This window comes from Cervus elaphus, chromosome 16 (assembly GCF_910594005.1).
Source record: "Cervus elaphus chromosome 16, mCerEla1.1, whole genome shotgun sequence".
NCBI classification, from domain to species: domain Eukaryota; kingdom Metazoa; phylum Chordata; class Mammalia; order Artiodactyla; family Cervidae; genus Cervus; species Cervus elaphus.
In genome coordinates, this window is record NC_057830.1 from 16792830 (window position 1) to 16816818 (window position 23989).

At 39.9% G+C, this 23989-nt stretch overlaps 1 protein-coding gene and 1 non-coding gene across 2 annotated transcripts in view; one reads left to right on the plus strand and one right to left on the minus strand.

The window, feature by feature from the left end:
* SLC44A1 (solute carrier family 44 member 1) overlaps nt 1–23989 on the minus strand; it is a 212029-nt gene that overhangs the window by 2531 nt on the left and 185509 nt on the right. The gene's annotated exons all lie outside the window — the stretch shown is intronic.
* LOC122673147 lies at nt 10850–10956 on the plus strand. The gene has a single exon (XR_006334623.1). It is a non-coding gene; the product is annotated as a U6 spliceosomal RNA (small nuclear RNA).

Below are 23989 nucleotides of genomic sequence, written 5' to 3' on the forward strand. Positions count from 1 at the left end.
AATGAAATAGGACTAAAGTCTGTATGCAAATTATTCTCAAGTAGTTAAAAATGTTAAATGTGCATACATTTATGTATATTCATATATACCTAGAGAGAGAAACATTTAACAATAGATGTAACAAATCTATCAGTGTACTCTTTTTATTCTTGCAAGTTTTCTGTAAGTTTGAATCCTTTCCTGATGAAAAGTTTTTTAAAATCCATTAGGATGGGTTAAAAATCAACAAGAAGCATTGACTCAGGTTTGACTAGCAAACAAGTACTGAGATGATGGAGGACAAGCAGAGGCGACAACACACAGACCTGACGAAGACTAAGAACCGCGGCCCTGGGACAAGGAAAGGGGGTCTATGACCTCAGATATCTAATGGAATAAGGCTAACTGAGATTGTCCGATATAGCCATCTGCATGATAGACTCTGCTTGTCCCCAGGTGCCTAAAAGAGGTTGTATGCGGCACTAAGAATAACATTGCTTGAAACCTTTGCCCTAAGTTTCATTTTAGGGGTTTAGTCTTAATGCTTTTGTTTCACCTGCCAATTATCACCTCTTCACTGATACCCCTACTTCAGCCTCTCTTCAGCTTCAATCCATTTTGCAGACTGCTCATAGAACAAATCCCTCAATTGTTGTTCTCACTGTATCACCTCTTCACTCAAGAATGTATAGTGACTTCCTATTTTCCACAACCAAAATCTAAACCTTGCTGTCTTATAAGTTCCATACTTTATGGTTTTTAAGTATTTTGATTTGCAGTTTCAACTTTTTTCTCTGTCGCTGAAAATAACAGAACCTGGGACTCAACTGATATCCCTTAGTGGTTGATGTTTAGTTGCAGTCATGTGGCCTGAATACTAGACTTATGCCAAAGCTGTGATTTGTCTGAGGTTGAGATAATAGTTGTTTCCTCCTATATATATTTTAAATTTAAATAAAATTTTAAATTTTAGAATAGATTTAGGTTTACAAAAAAGTTGCAAAGATACTATGGAGACTTTCCATATCCTTCACATCCAGCTTCCCTATTATTAAAATCTTATATCACTATGGTACCTTTATCACAATTAATGAACACACTGGTACATAATTATTAACTAAACTCCATACTTTATTCGTATTTCTTTAATTTCCCATAATGCCCTTTACTATTCCATGATTCCATAATAACATTGCAGGTAGCTTTCCTCCTATTTTTAAAGTTTAGAATATTATTTAAAAAGCCAAACATAAACAAAATGTATAGTCTAACTGAATAAGATCTGATATGACACTCTGATGCAATATCTTTCCTACTGCCCTTGAACATGAAAAAACTCACAACATCTAACTCATCCAAAGGCATGATTACAACATTCATTTTGAGGCTTCCTGAGTTTTCTCTTTGTGTTAGATACCTTGGGAACCCAGAATGTTCTTCTCAGATTTCGTGTCCAACTACATCTAATCAGCTGGTCCAAGAAATCCTTGCTTCCTCTACAGTATAAAGGAATTCTTTACACAGTAACTCACATGGAGATTCCTGAAATCTCACTTGACACAAGCACATAGTGGTAAATTCACTACCACCTGTGGGAAGTACTTCAGAAACATCACCACTGTGTTATTCTCTCATGGGCCAGGAACACTAGCGTCCTGTATGGAAAACTATGGTGCCAACTGCCCTTAAGCTGCCAGTGAGTTTTCTCTGGTTCAGTTAAAGGGAGTCTGCTCACTCTGCTCCTAGAGCTCATTAACCCATGGAACTAATTAACAGGCAAGGTTTAACTGCTCTTTTGAGCCTCCCATTTGACAATGAATCTGCATTCTTTCCGACACCCTCATCTTTCTCTGCATGGCTGAAGTAGAAATAAAAAGTTTATGATAACATCTAAGCAAGTGGCCACGTTTTTCCCATCAGGAATAGGTAATTTCCCCTTCTCTTTCTTGAGGAAGAGGCATCACACAGCTTCTTGGGAGAATTTATTAGGTGGCACCTAAGTTTAAATACAATATCCTTTAGCATCCTGGGTTTTGATGTTCCCCTGTCTGTTAGAAAACCCAATATCAAATTAAAGGGAATTTTGAAAAAAGAAAAATATTCATAATTTTGCTATCCTAGCATATCCATTTTCAGGCTTATGACTTCCCGTTTTGTCTTTGTCCACAGCTTGTGTTGTTTTCACCCTGCATCATATTACACACATTTCCTGTGTTTCTGGTATTCATGTATTTTTCAATGGTTGCATAATATTTCATTAATTAGATGTGTAATTATTATTAAACATTTCCCTAAAGTGCTCTATGAGGGCAAAGACTTCTGTTTTCTTCACCACTGTACCCTCATCATTCTTCATCACTGTACCCTGGAAATGCTGGGCTTTCCAGGTGACTCAGTGGCAAAGAATCCATCTGCCAAGCAGGAGATGCGGGTTCGATCCCTAGGTCAGGAAGATCCCCTGGAGGAGGAAATGGCATCGCACAGTCCAGTATTCTTGCCAAGAAAATCCCATGACAGAGGAGCCTGGTGGGCTATGGTCCATAGGATGGCAAAGAGTCATTCCCTACTGAGCACAGATGGACAGGCACCCTCATCATTTAAAACAATGCTGGCAAAAAGTAGTTCTCAGTACATGTTTGTTGAATAAAGAGTAAATTCAAATGGTTCAAATTCTTTTTCTCATTTATTATTATGTTCAGATTTCATCATGCCTTCTTTTGATTGTTAATTTTTTCTCACTGTACCTCCATGAAATAAAAATAGTTTATCATGATTATTTTCTATTTTTTCTGTAGAAAACATTGAGTGACTGATTTTCTTTGGTGATGATGATTGGTATGATTGCATATAAATCCCTTGCATATCTGAAGTGTCTTTATTCTACCCTCATATTTATTTCATCGTTTGAATAGATCATAGAGTTCTATGATCATTTTCCCTCTGAATTTTGAAACTGTCTTTTAATTTTCTTTTCGCTTTCAGTGCTCTCTTGGAAAAGCCAACGTTGTTCTGATTCTTGATCCTTTTCCTAAGTATGACGTTTCTCCCCTTCCTTGCCTTTCTCTTCCTCCCTCCCCTCCCTCAACCTCTGTTCTCTGAATCTTCCTCTTTTTTTAATATTTATTTATGTATTTATTTATTTGGCTGCACTGGGTCTCAGTTGCAGCACACAGGATCTTTGATCTTCATTGCAGCATGTGGGATCCAGTTGCCTGATCAGGGACTGAACCTGGGTCCCTTGCATTGGGAGCACAGAACCTTAGCCACTGGACCACCAGGGAAGTCCCTTCCTCTTTTAAACAACACAACTTTTAAATGAAAACAATCTTCTCTATTATCTATCTGAATTTAGTAATTTTTTTAAAAAGTGTTCTTACACTTTGCAGTCTGTTTCCTCCAAGTTATTTTGTTGTTGTTTTCTTTTTGTGTTAAGTCTTTCATGGTAGAGTCTTGCCTTAGGGTTCTAGTAGCTACTAAGAATGGGATACATGTGGTTCATCAGCATAGGAATTATATCCGCCTTGTTTACCCCTGTATTCCCAGACCTGGCAATTCCTGGTACCCATCAGAAGCTCAGTAAGAACAAATAAGAGGGATGGATGGATGATGGACAGGTAGATGGTGGCTGCCTGGATGATGGATAGGTGGGTGGACAGTGGGTCTAAATTCCATCATGTTCCTTTGTCATTAGGAATAAAGACAACCAAAAATTTAAATTCCTTTAAAAAAAAAGGAATGGGGCACTCTATGTTCAATGCCTTATAATAACCTATAATAGAAAAGAATCTGAAAAAGAATATATATACACACACACATATATATGTACATGTAGTATATATGGACGACTGAATCACTTCGCTGTACAGCAGAAACTAACACAACATTGTAAATCAACTATGCTGCTGCTGCCTATGCACAACTGCGGCTTCAGTTGTGTCTGACTCTGTGGGACCTATGGGCTGCAGCCTGCCAGGTTCCTCTGTCCATGGGGTTCTCTAGGCAGGACCACTGGAGTGGATTGCCATGCCCTCCTCCAGAGAATCTTCCCCATCCAGGGGTCAAACCTGGGCCTCTTGCATTGCAGGTAGATTCTTTACGGCTGAGCCACCAGGGAAGCCCGTAAATCAGCTATACATCAATTAAAAAAAAAAAAAAAAGAATAGGGTGCTAAAAACTAATGGAAAGCTTTTTATTTGTGGGTAGGTGTTGGTTTTGAAGAACTTCACCACAGGACGATTCAGCTGGGCCATTTTGTTGGAGGAGAACTGGTGTTAATATCTTTAGGTATTTTTCCTTGGCCTACTGAGATTTCCCAGAGAATAAACTTCCAGTCTCCTGCTTAGGGTCTGAAGGCATGGTTGCTACATTTCTGAGAGCTCAGAGGGAGAAGGAGCCTTCAGATCCTCTGCTCTCAGTGTACAGACTTCCACTTAACCTCCTGTCTTTACTATGATCCCTCTGCTTCTGATGCTCCCCCCCCATGTCCTGTTTTACCCTCTTCAGAGACTCCCCCTTAATTGTCTGCTGGGGATGAGAAGGGACATCACAATGCCTGACTTACCAGAATAAAGGATGGTGTCTGGAAAACTCAATTTTTTAAGTATACCTTAAAAAATTTAATTATAACTTAAATACAATAAAGTGTACACATCTTAAGAATACATAGCTAATGAATTTTTACAGGTGATTGACATATAGACTATTTCCAGCACCCAGGAAGACTCCCTCTTGATCCTCCCAGTCAAAATACTCCCTAAAGTAACCACTGCTCTGATCTTTTTTACTGTAGTTTTTCCTATTTTTAATCTCGATTTAACTATTAAATTACACTGCATGTATTCTTTTGTGTCTAACTTTCTGCTCAACATTATATCTCTGAGATTTATGCATGTTTTCTCAAGTTAGCTATCGTTCATTCTTTTTTGTCTCTGTGTGGTTTGCCACTGAATGAATATACCACAATTAATTTATCCATTCAACTATTGTGGACAGTTGAGATGTTTCCAGTTTGAGGCTCTTACAAATAATCCTTCCATGAACATTACTGAACTTCTCTTTTAATGCACATATGCATGCATTTCTGTTGGGTACATAACTAGGAATGGATTTGCTGGATCTTAGGACATTTATTTATTTTTAAACTTAAATAATACAGCCAAAGTTTCCAGTGTGCTTGTTTTATTTCTTTTCCCACGAGCACTGTATGAGAGTTCCAGTTGCTCCACAACCTAGTCAACATCTTAAATTTTAGCCATTCGGGTGGGTGGGTAGTAGTGTCTCATTGTGGTTTTATTTTTTTTTTTCCATTTATTTTTATTAGTTGGAGGCTAATTACTTTACAATATTGTAGTGGTTTTTGTCATACATTGACATGAACCAGCCATGGATTTACATGTATTCCCCATCCCGATCCCCCCTCCCACCTCCCTCTCTATCCGATCCCTCTGGGTCTTCCCAGTGCACCAGGCCCAAGCACTTGTCTCATGCATCCAACCTGGGCTGGTGATCTGTTTCACCCTAGATAATATACATGTTTCGATGCTGTTCTCTCGAAACCTCCCACCCTCGCCTTCTCCCACAGAGTCCAAAAGTCTGTTCTGTACATCTGTGTCTCTTTTTCTGTTTGGCATATAGGGTTATCGTTACCATCTTTCTAAATTCTATATATATATGTGTTAGTATACTGTATTGGTCTTTATCTTTCTAAGTAAGATAAAGACCAATACAGTATCATTGTGGTTTTAATTTGCATGTCCTTGTTAACTAAAGATGCCAGGTATCATTTTATATGCTCATGGGGCATTTGACTATCCTCTTTTGTGATATGTCTATCTAGGTCTTTTACTGTTAGGCTTATCTTTCTTTATCTCATTGATATACAGAAGCTCTTTTTACATTTTAGGTGAGTCCTTTTTCAAAGGTATTTTGCAAATTCCATTTTTCCAGTCTGAGGTTTACCTTTCCTCTCTTTAAATGCTGTCTTTTGACAAGCAGAATTTTTTTATTTTTATAATGCCCAATGGAAGACTCAATTTTAAACAACTTAAAAAGGAATTATTTCATTTAAAAGTCTGATCCATCTTTGTGAGTTCACTTTAATGCACTGTAACAGAGCTTATGTTGAGCAGAAAACCATCTTTGTTCCAGGGTTCAGACTGACGATTCTTGTTCTGGCTGTCATCAGGATTAAACATTACCAGACACAAACTGGACTATGCTACTATAGGATCTCTGGCATCAGTAAAGAGGAAGTGAGGGCGCAGTCTTTGGTTGTTCTAGCAGACCATAGTGCAACAGAGCTTTGATCTAAAGACAGACAAAGTTTCCAGGCCCAGGGAATCATTGTTGCTGCCCCTTTCTTTCTACATTACTTGTTAATAATCTGATATAATTTTGGATAAGTTTTATGCAATCCTGCAGATCCTCCCCCACAATCTTCAACAGAATGGAACAGAAGGACAAGCATTTTATTATATACAAGTGATAAGATTTTATTACCTTTAACAAGGAGTGGCCTGAACAGATACTGTAGTTGGCCTTCTAGATAATTATTCACAAAGAAAAGAGCTATAATCAACTGTTCATGAACTAGAGCTCCCATTCAATGGCTTTTGACCAAAAAAGATAATTTCATAAAATTAACTTACTGTTTTTGGTAACTCTGCAAATAGTTTATATTGGAGAAATAAAAGTTCTCATATTAAAACCTGCTTTACTGTGCATTGTACAGAGGAGGATCTCAACAGATACTTACCAGATGCTGGGATGAGTATTCGCCTAAAATTGACAAGACTTCAAATTCTTTTAACCATACTGTAGAAGATGGAATGTGGACCTAATTTGTCAATTTGTCTCTAAGTAGACTCGTGGAATTAGAGTTCTACACCTTCTTATCAGGTATGTGTTCCTCTTAAGATCCTCATGTCTCAGAGGAGATGTCAGTCTCTTACCCAAGCCAGGTCAGGTAAGAAGCCTGGGCCAGTTCAACTACACTCCAGGTACTTGTTAGAGACCAAAATGTACGCAGTTCACACAAGTATTTATCAAAAATTCTGCAAAGACATAAACACCAGTGGAATAGAACTATGAGTCCAGCAATAAATCCACGCATCCATAGTCAACTGATTTTGACCTTGATAAGAGTGCCAAGACCATTTCATAGAGAAAGAATCATCTTTGAACAAAGGGTGACTGGACAACTGGACATCCACAGGTAAAAGAAGAAAGTTGAACACATACTCCACACCATGTACAAAATCAACTAAAAATAGCTGAAAGATTTATGTAGCTAAAATTATAAACTTCTCAGAGGAAAATGAAAGACTAAATCTTTACAACCTAGGTAATGGTTTCTTATATATGGCAAGAAAAGAACAAGCTACCAAAGAAAAAAACAGATAATTGGACTTCATCAAAATTAAAAACTTTTATGCTTTCAAGGAGACTATTAGAGAAAAACCCTCACAGAGTGGGAGAAAATGTTTCCAAATCAGATATCTGATAAGGATCTGGCATCCATACTATGTAAAGAACTCTTATGCTCAACAACAAAAAGACAAATTACCCAATTAAAAGATGGCCAAACGACCTGAATAAACATTCATCTTCAGAAGATGTACAAATGGCTAAAAAACATATGGAAAGGTGCTTAAAATCATTAGTCATTAGGAAAATGCAAAACAAAAATAAAATGAGATAACACTTTATACCCATGAAAATGGCTACAATAAAAAATATGGAAAATAGCACATATTGTCAAAGATATGGAAAAACTAGAACCTTCATACATAAATGGGAATGTAAAATGGTACACCTGCTGTGTAACATGGTTTGGCAGTTCATCCAAAAGTTAAACACAGTTAAACCATATGACCTAACAATTCCATTCCTAGGTATATACCTAAGATAAATGAAAACATATTTCCACACAAAAACTCATACACAAATGTTCATAACAGTATTATTCATAATAGTTAAAAGGTGTGAACAACCTAAATATTTGTCAACTTATAATGGATAAACACTATGTAGCATATCATACAAATGAATATTATTCAGTCATAAAAAGGATCGAAGTACTGCTACATGCTACAACTTGGTTAAACCTTGACAATGTTACGCTGAGTGAAAAAAGCCAGACAAAAGAGTCTACCTATTGTGTGATTCCATTTACATGAAACATCAAGAATAGGCAAATCCATGGAGAAAAAAAGTAGATTGGTGACTGTCAGGTGCTGAGTGAGGGGAAGAGGCAGACTGATGAGAGCTATGGGGTTTCTTTTGGGGATGATTAAAGAGTTTTGGAGTTAGATCACAGTCACGGCTGCACAGTTTTGTGACGATGCTAAAAACCATGAATCATACACTGAAATGGTAAACTTTATGATATGTAAATTATACCTCATAAAAATAAAACTATCAAAAACTTTGGTAAGAAATTTAGCCCCACACTATAAGAACTGTAATTAAGGCATACACACACTAAGAGACACAAAAGAAGATTCAAACAAAATTGAGACAAGATCAAAGTTCTGCATGGGAATAATTATTTTTTCCAAATTAATTTAAATACCTAATAGTCTTCTAATTAAAACCGCAGAGACCTTTTTGACAGATGGCAAAGAAATCATTTTATGTCAAAGGATAATAAGTGCTATACAGAAAAATAAGGGATACTAACTGAGACAGGGAATATGGTGGTAGAGATAGTTCACCTGTTTCCACAGTAGTTCAAGGAAAGCCTCACAGATAGGGTCACATGTGCAGTGAGACCTGAAGCACATGAGGGCAGCAAGTACAAAGGCCCTGAGATAACCTGCTTGTATGAAGAACAGCAAGGGGCCAAGAGGTCTGGTGACTGGAATAGAGAGAATGCAGGGAGGGTAGCCAGAAATGTTTCGAGAGCAATAATAGATGAGTGTGTGGGTGTGAATCCCCTAATTTGGAGAGGCAATTGCTAAACTCAATTATAGAAGAAAGACTGAATAAAATATAGTACTTAGATTCAAGTGGAAGAGTATTGTTAATCTATTAGTGCAGCTTTCAAAGAATTTAATACCAGAGGGGAAAAGTCTCAAATATCACAGTAAGCAGAAGCATTTTTCATGTTAAACATATATCATATTATATAGAAATTATTTAATGTGTATTTTACTTACTGTAACATTTTATTTATTTATTATATTTTTATTGAAGTACAGTTGATTTACAATGTTGTATTAGTTTCATATTGGAGAAGGAAATGGCAACCCATTTCAGTATTACTGCTTGGGAGATCTCATGGACAGAGGAGCCTGGCAGGCTACAGTCCATGGGGTTAAATGGACTATAAATTACAACTATCGCTGTTAGTTTCATATGACCTTTTTCTTTTTTTTTCTTTTTGCCACACCACATGGTGTGTGGGATCTCAATTCCCCCACCAGGGATTGAACTTGGGCCACGGCAGTGAAAGTCTCAAATTCTAATTACTATACCACCAGGGAACTCCCCATATAACTTTAAGTTGAATCAGATAGATAGTAGACAGATAGGCAGACAGAGATACAACATACTGACTCATTTGTTTACTTATTTTCCAATTTACTTATTTAACAAATTCTTTCTAGAGATTGGGCTTGAATTCTGACTCTGGTAAAAAATAGTTGTGTAACTTTGGACAAATTACCAATCTTCCTTTAGCTTCTATTTTCTCATATGTGAAAAAGGAAGAACATCTCCTCTGCAAGAGTAAATGAGGACTCATTCATAAAAAGGCTTTTAGGAAATAGCAGATATTCTTTGATCGTTATTTTTAAAAATGGAAAAGATTTATGAGCAAAGTAGTAGTGAAGGGAGAGGAATCATTTTACCACCCAGGGGAATTATTTAACTTATAATTTAAAAATAAACACCATAAAAGATATTACAATTCTGGGACTTAAAAGGAATGTAAATGTCACTGTAAATCAAGATCGAATATCAGGAAAAATAATATTAGGAATAATGCAATGCACTAGGTGATCCCCATGAACAGTATGAAAAGGCAAAAAGATAAGACCCTGAAAGATGAACTCCCCAGGTCGGTAGGTGCCAAATACGCTATCGGAGTAGAGTGGAGAATTAACGCCAGAAAGAATGAGGAGACGGAGCCAAAGCGAAAACAATGCCCAGCTGTGGATGTGACTGGTGATGGAAGCAAAGTCTGATGCTGCAAAGAACAATATTGCATAGGAACCTGGAATGTTAGGTCCATGAATCAAGGTAAATTAGCAGTGGTCAAACAGGAGATGGTAAGAGTGAACATCAACATTTTAGGAATCAGTGAACTAAAATGGACTGGAATGGGTGAATTTAACTCAGATGACCATTATATCTACTCCTGTGGGCAAGAATCCCTTAGAAGAAATGGAGAAACCATCATAGTCAACAAAAGAGTCCAAAGTGCAGTACTTGAGTGCAGTCTCAAAAATGACAGAATGATCTCTGTTCGTTTCCAAGGCAAACCATTCGATATCACAGTAATCCAAGTTTCTGCCCCAACCAGTAATGCTGAAGAAGCTGAAGTTGAATGGTTCTGTGAAGCTCTACAAGACCTTCTAGAATTAACACCCCAAAAAGATGTCCTTTTCATTATAGGGGGCTGGAATGCAAAGTAGGAAGTCAAGAGATACTTGGAATAACAGGCAAATTTGGCCTTGGAGTACAGAATGAAGCAGGGCAAAGGCTAACAGAGTTTTGCCAAGAGAATGCACTGGTCATAGCAAACAGCCTCTTCAACAAAACAAGAGAAGACTCTACACCAGATGGTAAATACCGAGATCAGACTGACTACATTCTTTGCAGCCAAAGATGGAGAAGCTCTATACAGTCAGCAAAGATAAGACCAGGAGCGCTTGCTTCGGCAGCACATATACTAAAATTGGAACAATACAGAGAAGATTAGCATGGCCCCTGCGCAAGGATGACACGCAAATTTGTGAAGCATTCCATATTTTTTAGTCTTGAAAGGAAAATCTTTTCCAATGCCCAAGGAGGTATTAAGTGGTAAATAAAAGCTGCATGATCAGTTAACTGTGGCTCAGATCATGAACTCCTTATTGCCAAATTCTGACTATAGAAGAAAGTAGGGAAAACCACTAGACCATTCAGGTATGACCTAAATCAAATTCCTTACGATTATACAGTGAAAGTGACAAATACATGCAAAGGATTAGATCTCATAGACAGAGTGCCTGATGAACTATGGACGGAGGTTCATGACATTGTACAGGAGACAGTGATCAAGACCATCCCCAAGAAAAAGAAATGCAACAAGGCAAAATGGTTGTCTGAAGAGGCCTTAGATAGCTGAGAAAAGAAGAGAAGCTAAAGGCAAAGGAGAAAAGGAAAGATATACCCATTTGAAGGCAGAATTCCAAAGAATAGCAAGGAGAGATAAGAAAGCCTTCCTCTGTGATCAATGCAAAGAGATAGAGGAAAACAATAGGATGGGAAAGACTACAGATCTCTTAAAGAAAATTAGAGATACCAAAGGAACATTTCAGGCAAAGATGGGCTCAATAAAGGACAGAAATGGTATAGACCTAACAAGCAGAAGATATTAAGAAGAGGTGGCAAGAATATACAGAAGAACTGTACAGAAAAGATCTTGATGACCTAGATAACCAATGGTGTGATCACTCACCTAGAGCCCGAAATCCTGGAGTACGAAGTCAAGTGGGCTTTAGGAAGCATCACTAAGAACAAAGCTAGTGAAGGTGATAAAATTCCAGTTGAAAAAAAAAAAAAAAAAAGAAATTCCAGTTGAGCTATTTCAAATCCTAAAAGATGATGCTGTAAAAGGGCTGCACTCAAAATGCTAGCAAATTTGGAAAACTCAGCAATGGCCACAGGACTGGAAAACATCAGTTCTCATTCCAATCCCAAAGAAAGGCAATGCCAAAAAATGTTCAAAGTACCTCACAAATGTACTCATCTCACACACTAGCAAGGTAATGCTCAAAATTCTCCAAACTAGGCTTCAACAGTATGTGAACTGAGAACTTCCAGATGTTCAAGCTGGATTTAGAAAAGGCAGAGGAATCAGAGATCAAATTGCCAACATCCGTTGGATCATTGAAAAAGCAAGAGAGTTGCAGAAAAACATCTACTTTTGCTTTATTGACTACGCCAAAGCCTTTGACTGTATGGATCACAACAAACTGTGGAAAATTCTTAAAGAGATGGGAATACCAGACCACATGACCTGCTTCCTGAAATCTGAATGCAGGTTAAGAAGCAACAGTTAGAACTGGACATGGAACAACAGACTGGTTCCAAATAGGAAAAGGAGTACGTCAAGGCTGTATATTGTCACCCTGCTTATTTAACTTACATGCAGAGTATATCATGAGAAACGCTGGGCTGGATGAAGCACAAGCTGGAATCAAGATTGTTGAGAGAAATATCTATAACCTCAGATATGCAGATGACACCACCCTTATGGCAAAAAGCGAAGAACTAAAGAGCCTCTTGATGAAAGTGAAAGAAGAGAGTGAAAAAGTTGGCTTGAAACTCAACATTCAGAAAACCAAGATCATGGCATCTGGTTCCATCACTTCATGCCAAATAGATGGGGAAACAGTGGCTGACTTTATTTTTGGGGGATCCAAAATCACTGCAAATGGTGATTGCAGCCATGAAATAAAAGACACTCTCCTTGAAAGAAAAGCTATGACCAACCTAGACAGCATATCAAAAAGCAGAGCCATTACTTTGCTGACAAAGGTCCGTCTAGTCAAGGCTATGGCTTTTCCAGTAGTCATGTATGGATGTGAGAGTTGGACCATAAAGAAAGCTGAGTACCAAAGAATTGATGCTTTTGAACTGTGGTGTTGGAGAAGACTCTTGAGAGTCCCTTGCACTGCAGGGAGATCCAACCAGTCCATCCTAAAGGAAATCAGTCCTGAATATTCATTGGAAGGACTGATGCTAAAGCTGAAATTCCATTACTTTGGCTACCTGATGCGAAGAACTGACTCATTAGAAAAGACCCTGATGATGGGAAAGATCGAAGGCAGGAGGAGAAGGGGACGACAGAGGACGAGATGGTTGGATGGCATCACCGACTCGATGGACATGAGTTTGAGCAAACTCCTGGAGTTGGTAATGGACAGGGAAGCCTGACGTGCCGCAGTTTAAGGGGTCGCAAAAGTCGTACACGACAGAGCGACTGAACTGAACTAGGTAATCCCAGCCAGTTCTCCAAAGCTGCTTAATACAATGACACTGCCACCTGGTGGAAGGCGTGATACATTACATATCCCAGGATATTTGAGGTTTTCTTTTTTTTTGATGTAGCCTATATAGAAAGACTACATAACACAAATATTCTTACCAAAGAAAAATAACATGTAACAAGGTGAGATCATATGTAAGTTGTTAAAACACATAGTTCCTTTAAAAACAAAAAAGTTAATTGTAAAAACTGTTATTACAGGGCGTTTGGAGAGCAAACAAAAAAATCTATCACTCCAAAGCAATGACATCATTTAAAAATTATTTCTATTATTTCATCCTATTTTCTATTCATCTCTGAGTTAATGTTATATGATTGGGATTTACAATGTTGTGACATTGGTCACAATGATTTTTAATGGCCGCCTAGCATTTTGTTGAATGGATGTTCCATCTTCTGGTTCAACATTTCCTTAATGCCTGACATCTAGACTGCTTCCGGGTAAAATGTCAGGTTACTGGAATAGTTTCTGTACAGGTAGTAGGAGGTATTTATTTAGTTAAAAAATTAAAATATGTTCTTAAGAAGATAATACACAATCAGTATTTTTAAAAATAAGCAAAATTAAGAAAAAAACTACACTCACAATTTTCCAACCCAGATAACCACTGTTACACCTTGCAGAATTTTTAAACACACACACATAAAATCATATCATGTCCAAATTTCCATACCAGTAATATTCATAGAAAACATTATTTTTATTGACTAAATAATGTTAATTATATAGATTACTTAATTGCATAGACGTACTCTGCTGTGCTAAATTCTGATATATACATTATGATCATGATGCTTACAATTTGATGAGGGGGGAAACAAATAAACAAGAAAAAGGAATACTGAAGCCTTTTTGTGATAAAATGCCACGAAGGAAAAAAAAAATAACGGATACTAGGAGGGAAAAAAATAGGCGTATATAGTTGAGTGCAGAAGGTCTGCCTGGGGGAAAAATTTTGGACTTGAAGGATGAAGAACCTGTCATGTGAAAACTGAGAAGAATGTTCTAAGCAGACAGAGCAGTGGATAGGAAGGCCCTGAGGTGGAAAAATTCGGAGGAAGTACAGGAAACTGGAAGGGGGTTCGTCACTGGGGCTCACGCTTAATGAGGCTGGCACAGATGTAGCCAGAGGGCTTCTCTGCCGTGGCAGGGAGTAGGTACTTTCTGTCTGTGGCAGTAACATGGTCTGATTTCTATTTTAGAAAAGCCCACTCTGCCTGTAATGTGTCAAAGAACGGATTGGGAAGGAGAAGTGTGAGATGTGATGTGAGACTAGTTAGGGAAGTACAGCAAAAACCCAAATGAGGGATCCTGGGGGACGTGCAGTGGTGTTGAGGTGATAGCTGGATATGAGATACAATGGTGTGTGTGGTGTGTGTGCGTGTTTAGCCGTTGAGTCACATCTGACTCTCTGTGGTTTTGGACTGTAGCCCACCAGGGTCCTCTGTCCATGGAGTTTTTCAGGCAAGCATACTGCAGCAGGTTGCCATTTCCCACTCCAGGGGATTTTCCTGACCCAGGGATTGAACCCGAATCTTTTGTGTCTTCTGCATATTTCTTTACCATTAGCAGCAACTGGGAAGCCCCATAATGGCATGGGGAGTTGGTTAGTCTCAACAGTCAGTAGTAAGCATCTCATCCAACGTGAAGTGAAAGTCGCTCAGTTGTGTCTGACTCTTTGTGACCCCATGGACTATACTGTCCATGGAATTCTCCAGGTCAGAAAACTGGAGTGGGTAGCCGTTCCCTTCTCCAGGGGATCTTCCCAACCCAGGGATCGAACCCAGGTCTCCTGCATTGCAGGTGGATTCTTTACCAGCTGAGCCACCAGGGAAGCCCTCATCCAAGGTGGCTGCTAGCATTTTCAGGGCTGAGGCAAGAGGACAAACAAAGACCCTGCTCCCGAACCCACTAATCCAAGCTCCATCCACACCATCTACCACAGACTTGATCTACCCTTAGGAGGAAGTGTCTGGAGAAGAGAGCCACGCAGACCTTGTCTGAAGAGGGAGTTCTGGGGTCCTGTGTGGTCTCAGGGGGAAGAAGTGGGCTTCGAGTGGACTCGCCTCAGGTGAGGACCCTGAGGCTCAGGGTCATAAGGTGATACTGATCCCATCGAGTCAAAATTAACTTCGAAAAATATCTTAAATTATCAGTACAGTACCGTATGTATGATTTACATGTATCAATACAATCCTGGATCAGTGTTTCCTGATTCTTCCTTGTCCATGGTTCTCAGATGAATTTCATCTTCCATGATCTTTGCGGAGTCATCCACACCCAATTAGCTGGCTTCTTAAACAATGTCTTCTAGGCACTTCCCTGGTGGTCCAGCAGTTAAGAATCCACCTTGCAATGGAGGGGAAGTGGACTCGATCCCCAGTCGGGGAAGACTCCACATAGCACAGAGCAACTAAGCCCATTATTGCAGTTACTGAGCCCGAACACCACAATTAGAGAGTCTGTGCACAGTAGCAAAAGATCCTACATGATGCAATGATGTGTGCCACAACTAAGACCCAACGTGGCCTAAATAGACATTTAAAAAACAAAACAACGCCTTACTTTTCTCTTTATTTTCCCTAGTCACTGCCCAGGAATGAGCAGAGGATACATCTTCCTCTATTGGTGGTGAGTAAACACTTGAAAGCATTCAATCTTCCTTATTGGCTTTTGGGCTTGATGATGTCTGTTACCTGCTTAAGTTAATACATCTACAAGATGATACCCTGTGTAGTTTGGAAAATGATAAGACTTGGAATGAAAAGTAGGAAGAGAAGGAGGAAAATTTTAAATGATTCTAGGTTTCTGGCTTGAGCAACTGGTTTAATGATGGTTCCATTTATTGAGAGAGGAGGGACCAGGGGAAGAACAGGTGTAGATGTAATTTGCTTACCTGATTCTCTGTGTTGGATATTTAGGTTGGTTGCAATATTTTATGATTATGAACAAGACTCTGGTTCACGACAAAATATTCTCACATATCTTTAATTTATAAATACACAATTGCTGGGTTAAAGAATGTGCACAATCTGTAGATTTGTAGTCAGTCAGTCGTTCAGTTGCTCAGTCGTGTCCTACTCTTTGTGACCTCATGGACTGCAGCACGCCAGGCTTCCCTGTCCATCACCAACTCTTTAAGCTTGCTCAAACTCATGTCCATCGAGTCGGTGATGCCATCCAACCATCTCGTCCTCTGTCGTCCCTTTCTCCTCCTGCCATCAATCTTTCGCATCATCAGGGTCTTTTCCAATGAGTCAGTTCTTCTCATCAGATGGCCAAAGTATTAGAGTTTCAGCTTTAGCATCAGTCCTTTCAATGAATATTCAGGACTAATCTCCTTTAGGATTGACTGGTTGGATCTCCTTGCAGGCCAAGGGACTCTCAAGAGTCTTCTCCAACACACAGTTCAAAAGTATCAATTCTTCGGCACTCAGCTTTCTTTGTGGTCCAACTCTGACATCCATACATGACTACTGGAAAAACCATAGTTTTGACTAGATGGACCTTTGTCGGCAGAGTCATGTCTCTACTTTTTAATATGCTGTCTAGGTTGATCATAGCTTCTCTTCCAAGGAGCAAGCATCTTTTAATTTCATGGCTACAATCACCATCTGCAGTGGTTTTGGAGCCCCCAAATATAAACTCTATTACTCTTTCCACTGTTTCCCTTCCTATTTGCCATGAAGTGATGGGACTGAATGCCATGATCTTAGGTTTCTGAATGTTGAGTTTCAAGCCAACTTTTTCACTTTCTTCTTTCACTTTCATCAAGAGGCTCTTTAGTTCTTCGCTTTTTGCCATAAGGGTGGTGTCATCTGCATATCTGAGGTTATTGATATTTCTCCCACCAATCTTGATTACAGCTTGTGTTTCATCCAGCCTGGCATTTCGCATGATATACTACTCTGCATATAAGTTAAATAAGCAGGGTGACAATATACAACCTTGACGTATTCCTTTCCGTATTTGGAACCAGTCTGTTGTTCCATGTCCAGTTCTAACTGTTGCTTCTTGACCTGTATACAGATTTCTCAGGAGGCAGGCCAGGTAGTCAGAGATTTCCATCTCTTTAAGAATTTTCCACAGCTTCTTGTGATCCTCACAGTCAAAGGCTTTGGCGTAGTCAATAAAGCAGAAATAGATGTTTTTTCTGGAACTCTCTTGCTTTCTTGATGATCCAATGGATGTTAGCAATTTGATCTCTTTTCTAAATCCACCTTGAACATCTGGAAGTTCTCAGTTTACATACTGTTAAAGCCTGGCTTGGAGAATTTTGAGCATTACCTTGCTAGCGTGTGAGATGAGTATATTTGTGCAGTACTTTGAACATTCTTTGGCCTTGCCTTTCTTTGGGATTGTAATGAAAAGTGACCTTTTCCAGTCCTGTTGTTACTGAATTTTCCAAATTTGCTGGCATATTGAGTGCGGCACTTTCACAGCATCATCTTTCAAGATTTGAAATAGCTCAATTGGAATTCCATCATCTCCACTAGCTTTTTTTTTTTTTTTCTCTCCACTAGCTTTGTTTGTAGTGATGCTTCCTAAGGCCCACTTGACTTCCTACTCCAGGATATCTGGCTCTAGGTGAGTGATCATACCATCGTGGTTATCTGGGTCATCAAGATCTTTTTTGTATAGTTCTTCTGTGTATTCTGGCCACCCCTTCTTAATATCTTCTGCTTCTGTTAGGTCCATACCATTTCTGTCCTTTATTGTGCCCATCTTTGCATGAAATGTTCCCTCCCTTGGTATCTCTAATTTTCTTGAAGAGATCTCTAGTCTTTCCCATCCTGTTGTTTTCGTCTGTCTCTGCATTGATCACTGAGGAAGGCTTTCTTATCTCTCTGTGCTATTCTTTGGAACTCTGCATTCAAACGGTATTTCTTTTTCTCCTTTGCCTTTCACTTCTCTTCTTTTCTCAGCTATTTGGAAGGCCTCCTCAGACAACTGTTTTGTCTTTCTGCATTTCTTTTCTTGGGGGTGGTCTTGATCACATTGCCAAATAATTCTAAAAGAGCTGTTTCCTCACACTGTTAACATTAGGGTAGATTTTGAATACCAGGTTCTCAGCACCCTCCCTCTTTCTCTTCCCTTCTTTCCTTCCTACTTTTCCTTTATCCTTTCAATAACTAAACTTTTGTTGAATACAATACTTTCTCTATCCCACACAGGGGCTGAGATAGATCTAGCTTTTTTCTCTGTTGACTTTCGGGGTTGACTGGGAGAGGAAGAGCTATGGAACACTCTAGAGTTTTAACTGGATGACTTGGCTGTCCAACTCACAGACTTCTTATTTTTCTCTGGATAGTGGGCCAAATCAGTTAAAATTCCTTCTTCATTAAGGTTGGTGATGCCAGTCTAAGAATTTGGGAAAAAAATGTTTACCTTTGTGCAGACCACATATAGGACACTGAGGCCAGGCTTTGCTCCCAGAGAACTGTGACCTAGAGGGTATCATTTTACAATGAGCTTTTTAAATAGTATGCAAATTTTACACTTTAGCCAATCACCATTCCAGGTTTGAGGCAGGATTGCCCTGCCCTATCTATTGAAAGCTGATAGAGAAGGATGGAACAGGAGATCCAAGGTCAGGGCAGGAGTTCTCAGCATGAGCCCTCTTTGTGTACACTGGGGACAACACTTCTCTGCCTTGCTTTGAGAGTACATTCCATGCTACTTGGTTAGAACACCTGAGTAGCTAGATTTAACTCTGACCTTGAGTTAAAACAGGCATAGGTGGTGTTCCTTATTCTTGTATTTCAAATAGGAGTATCCAATCCCAAAACAGTATCTTTTCTCAACTGGCATTTAATGAAAGACTTTACCGGACATAACACCATATTTATTACCAGTGTTGGAAGACTTAGGCCCCTTGCAAGGCTGGAAAATAAAGGCAGTGTACCTATGTGCTGAAAGAATTAAAAGGAGATTCCTGGAGTATTGTGAACCTAACACAAGCCATGATCCTGAGTACCATTGCTCTCTTCTTTAAACATGGGCTGTTAGAAAACTGCTATAGAGACTTCCCTGGAGGACCAGTGGTTAAGAATCCCCCTTGCAAAGCAAGTTCCCCTTTTCGGGGAACTAAGATCCCACATGCCATGGAGTAACTAAGCTTGGGCACCACAACCACGGAGCCCGAGCACCACAAGTAGAGAGTCTGTGCACCACAGCAAGTGACCCCACATGATGCAACGAAGACCTGATGCAGACAGACAAACAAACAAAAAAAGAAAAAGAAATCCCTTATAACCCAGAAGTGAAGTCGCTCAGTCGTGTCTGATTCTTTGCGACCCCATGGACTGTAGCCTAACCAGCTCCTCCATCTATGGGATTTTCCAGGCAAGAATACTGGAGTGGGTTTCCATTTCCTTCTCCAGGAGATCTTCCCAACCCAGGGATTGAACCCGGGTCTCCTGCATTGTAGGCAGACGCTTTACCATCTGAGTCACCAGGGAAGTCCTTTATAATCCAGAATTCTACCACATAAATATTTTTCCTGACTTGCTACTTGCTGAAAGATACTCCCTTTGTAAAACTGAAACTACAGTGCAGGTGTAATTTTCTTTCCTACTCTTTTAGCTTATTTAAAGCAAGATAAAATTACTCTGAATATACTTCAGAAATCCTTCAAGTCGACTCAGTAGAAACATGGACAGAAGACTTAAATAGACATTAAGATGACATACAGATGGCCAATAGGCAAGTGAAAAGATGCTCAACATCACTAATTTTTAGAGAAATGCAAATCAAAACTACAGTGAGGTACCACCTCATACCAATCAGAATGGCCACCATTAAGAAGTCCATGCATAACAAATGCTAGAGAGTTTGTGGAGAAAGGGAACCTTTCCACTCTGTTGTTGAGAATATTAAGTTGGTGCAGCCACTATGGAAAACAGTACAGAGGTTCCTCAAAAACACTAAACATAGAGTTGCCATATGATTCAGCTATTCCACTCCTGGGCATACTCCCAGACAAAACTATAATTCAAAAAGACACATGTACTCCTTTGTTCGTCGCAACACTACAATAGCCAAGTCATGGAAACAACCTAAATGTCCATCACAAAGGAATGGACAAAAAAGATATGGTACATACACATATACAATGGAATACTACTCAGCCATGAAAAAGAATGAAATAGTGCCATTTGCAGAAATATGGATGGACCTACAGATCACCATAATGAAGTGAAGTAAGTCAGAAAGACAAATACCATATGATAGCACCTATGTGTGGAATCTAAAATACAATACAACAGAACATAGCCATGAAACAGATACAGACTCACAGACATAGAGAACATACTTGTGGTTGCCAGGTAAGGGAGAATGGGGGAGGGAAGGACTAGAAGTCTGGGATGAGAAGATGCAAACTATTATGTATAGGATGGATAAACAAGGTCCTAATGTATAGCATGGGGAACTATATTCAATCTCTTCTGATAAACCATAATGGAAAAGAATATGAAAAAGAATATATATATGTATATCTGAGTCACTTTGCTGTACAGCAGAAATTAATAATCCGATTTTAAAAATCCTTCAAGTAGGAATAAAGCAAAGTAATGTTTCATCATCACCATTAGCTCCCCACATCAGTCATCGGCTCTGTCTTGCAGCCACCCTTGGGCAGTCATCTATACCAGGGACACTCAAAGTACAAAAGCTGCTGGAACTGTTAGCACGTTTCCCACCAAAGGTCTCTGTGTTAATATGATGGTTCTTCAGCTTGTCTTTTTCTTTCGTGGCTTTTCAATTTTTCATCATTTGCCTCTATTTTTTAAAAGCTTCTTCCTTGTGATGAGAATTCTTAGGATTTATCCTTTTTTACAAAAAATAATTTTACTTATTTATTTTTTAGCTGTGTGGGGTCTGATTTCCTGAGAGGGCCTTTCTCTAGTTGTGGCCATCGGGGGCTACACTCGAGCCCCAGTGCAAAGGCTTCTCTTGTCAGGCGTGGGCTCTGGGGCACATGGGCTTCAGTAGTTATGGTACCTGGGCTCAACAGTTCAGCTCCTGGGCTCTAGAGCACAGTCTCAATAGTCGTGGCACATGGGCTGAGTTGATCCATGGCATGTGGGGTCCTCCCAGATCAGGGATCGAACTCGTGTCTCCTGCATCAGCAGGTGGATTCTTTACCACTGAGCCTCCAGGGAAGCCCCGTTTGGCTCTATTTTGACTGTCGTGTTCACTGCCATACTGTATTTAGTCATAATTTGAGAATTTCTCTACATTTTCGGGATAATAAGAGTAGATGCATACAACAGAACAAAACATACATGATGGGAACTGTCCCTAAAATAGAGTCCCTTTAAGTCAAAGATTAACTTTGGACCATATCTTTCAGAGTAATGTTCTTTAGACTGTTGGCTTGGCAGACGAGTAAGAGATCTCAGTCTGTTAGGTAACATCTACCAATAAGAAAGTCCTACTTCAGTATGATTGGCTATGAGACCCTCTCGGGTCAGGCCAGTCAGGCACCAGCTGCTTATCTGCGCAGCCCCACCTACAGGTCAGGGGAGCCCAGCTTCAGACATCACATCAGGGTTGTGGTCCATGTCCCTTGGTGCACTAACATTGACAGAACTGGATTCTTCTCAGAATTGCAAGGAGGGTGGGTATCTAGTTGATGGTCATCAGACTCCGCACTTAAAAGAGCTCAAAAAAGACCTTTTTAAAAATTTTGGCCATGCCACCCAGCTCGTGGGATCTCAGTTCCCTGATCAGGGATTGAACCTGGGTCACAACAGTAAAAGTGCCGAGTCCTATCCTCTAGACAGAGAGATTGGGACAGAAAGTCTGAAGCTAAGAAAAGGTCTCTTATTTTATTAGCCTGAAATTGAAAATGTTAGTCACTCAGTTGTGTCCAGCTCTTAGCAACCCCATGGACTGTAGCCTGCCAGGCTCCTCTGTCCATGGAATTCTGCAGGCAAGAATAGTGGAGTGGATAGATTCCCTTCTCCAGGGGGTCTTCCTGACCCAGGGGTTGAACCTGGGTCTCCCGCAATGCAGGCAGATTCTTTACTGTCTGAGCCACCAATTAACCTGCTTCAGAGGTAAACTCCATAGAACAGCACAGAACAGCAGGCACTAATGGCCACTCACCACGGCTGCAGTCTGAAGGCTGTGTGCCTCCTGGTCTTTTGATGACTCACTGGTATCAAGGGAAGGATAGAAAAAGAAGGGGGAAAGCTCACATTTATTAACGTCCTGCTGTGTTTGGGCACTGCTCTCAGGTATTCCACACATCTTTTTCTCACTCAGTCCACAGGAAAAGGCATTATTAGCTCCCTTTGCCAGGTAAAGAAAGAGGAAACGTTAACCGACTTGCCAACACAATGGAATGGGGGAGGGGGTGTCGTAGGGAAGGATGAGATGCAAATTCAAGTACCTCAGATTCCAAATTCCATGCTTTTTCCCTCCATGTGTGCGTGTGTGCTCAGTCGCTTCAGTTGGGTCTGACTCTTTGTGACCCTATGGACTGTAGCCCACCAGGCTCCTTTTTCCTCTAGACCATATGCCAAGTGTATAAGGCTGTGCATAGTGATTGAAGTCCAAGCAGAAGGGAGGTGGACGAAACAAAGAGATTGTGTTTGTCCTTCCTGAGGGCAGGTCTTAATTATGCAGCATGACTGAGCGCCTCATCCTGTTGTGAAAAGCATCATGGAAATAAATCCATGATCACTTGTATTTTAAAGGTGAAAAAAAAAATGGAAACAGTGACAGACTTTATTTTCTTGGGCTCCAAAATCACTGCAGATGGTGACTGCAGCCATGAAATTAAAAGACACTTGGTCTTTGGAAGAAAAGCTATGACCATCTTAGACAGCATATTAAAAAGCAGAGATATGACTTTGCTGACAAAGGTCCATCTAGTCAAGGCTATGGTTTTTCCAGTAAGTAGTCATGTGTGGATGTGAGAGTCGGACCATAAAGAAAGCTGAGTGCCAAAAAATTGATGCTTTTGAATTGTGTTGGAGAAGACTCTTGAGAGTCCCTTGCACTGCAATGAGATCCAACCAGTCCATCCTAAAGGAAATCAGTCCTGAATATTCATTGGAAGGACTGATGCTGAAGCTGAAACTCCAATACTTTGGCCACCTAATACAAAGAACTGACTCATTAAAAAAGACCCTGATGCTGGGAAAGAGTGAAGGTGGGAGGAGAAGGGGATGACAGAGGACGAGACGGTTGGATGGCATCACCGACTCGATGGACATGAGTTTGAGCAAGCTCCGGGTGTTGGTGATGGACAGGGAGCCCTGATGTGCTGCAGTCCATGGGGTCACAAAGGGTCAGATACAACTGAGTGACAGAACTGAACTGAACTGAAGGGTGAAAAATTGTGCACAAAATAAAGAGCTGGTTTATTTCAGGCCTCAGGCTCTGACTGTAACCCAGTGCTCAGTTACTGGCCCCTAGGACATCTGTAGGATTTCCCTGGGGGTTGTGTGACTGGCACTGGCACTGTTGTGTAACAGGGGTGGGGCCCTGTTAACACGGGAAGAGGAGACAGTACAGAAGCTCTAAATAAAAGGCACAGAGAACCAGCTCTGTCAAATAGTTACATTAAATAAACAAACCAACCCCTGTTAACAACACACAGGCCAAATCTATTTACTAGAACGCTGAAAGTCTTTTCAGACGGACTGGGACTTTTTGTCTGTTGAATCGGCATGACATTCTCAGCTACTAGATACAATTTTAATCAGGAATTTGGACTTGGATTTGTAGACCATCAG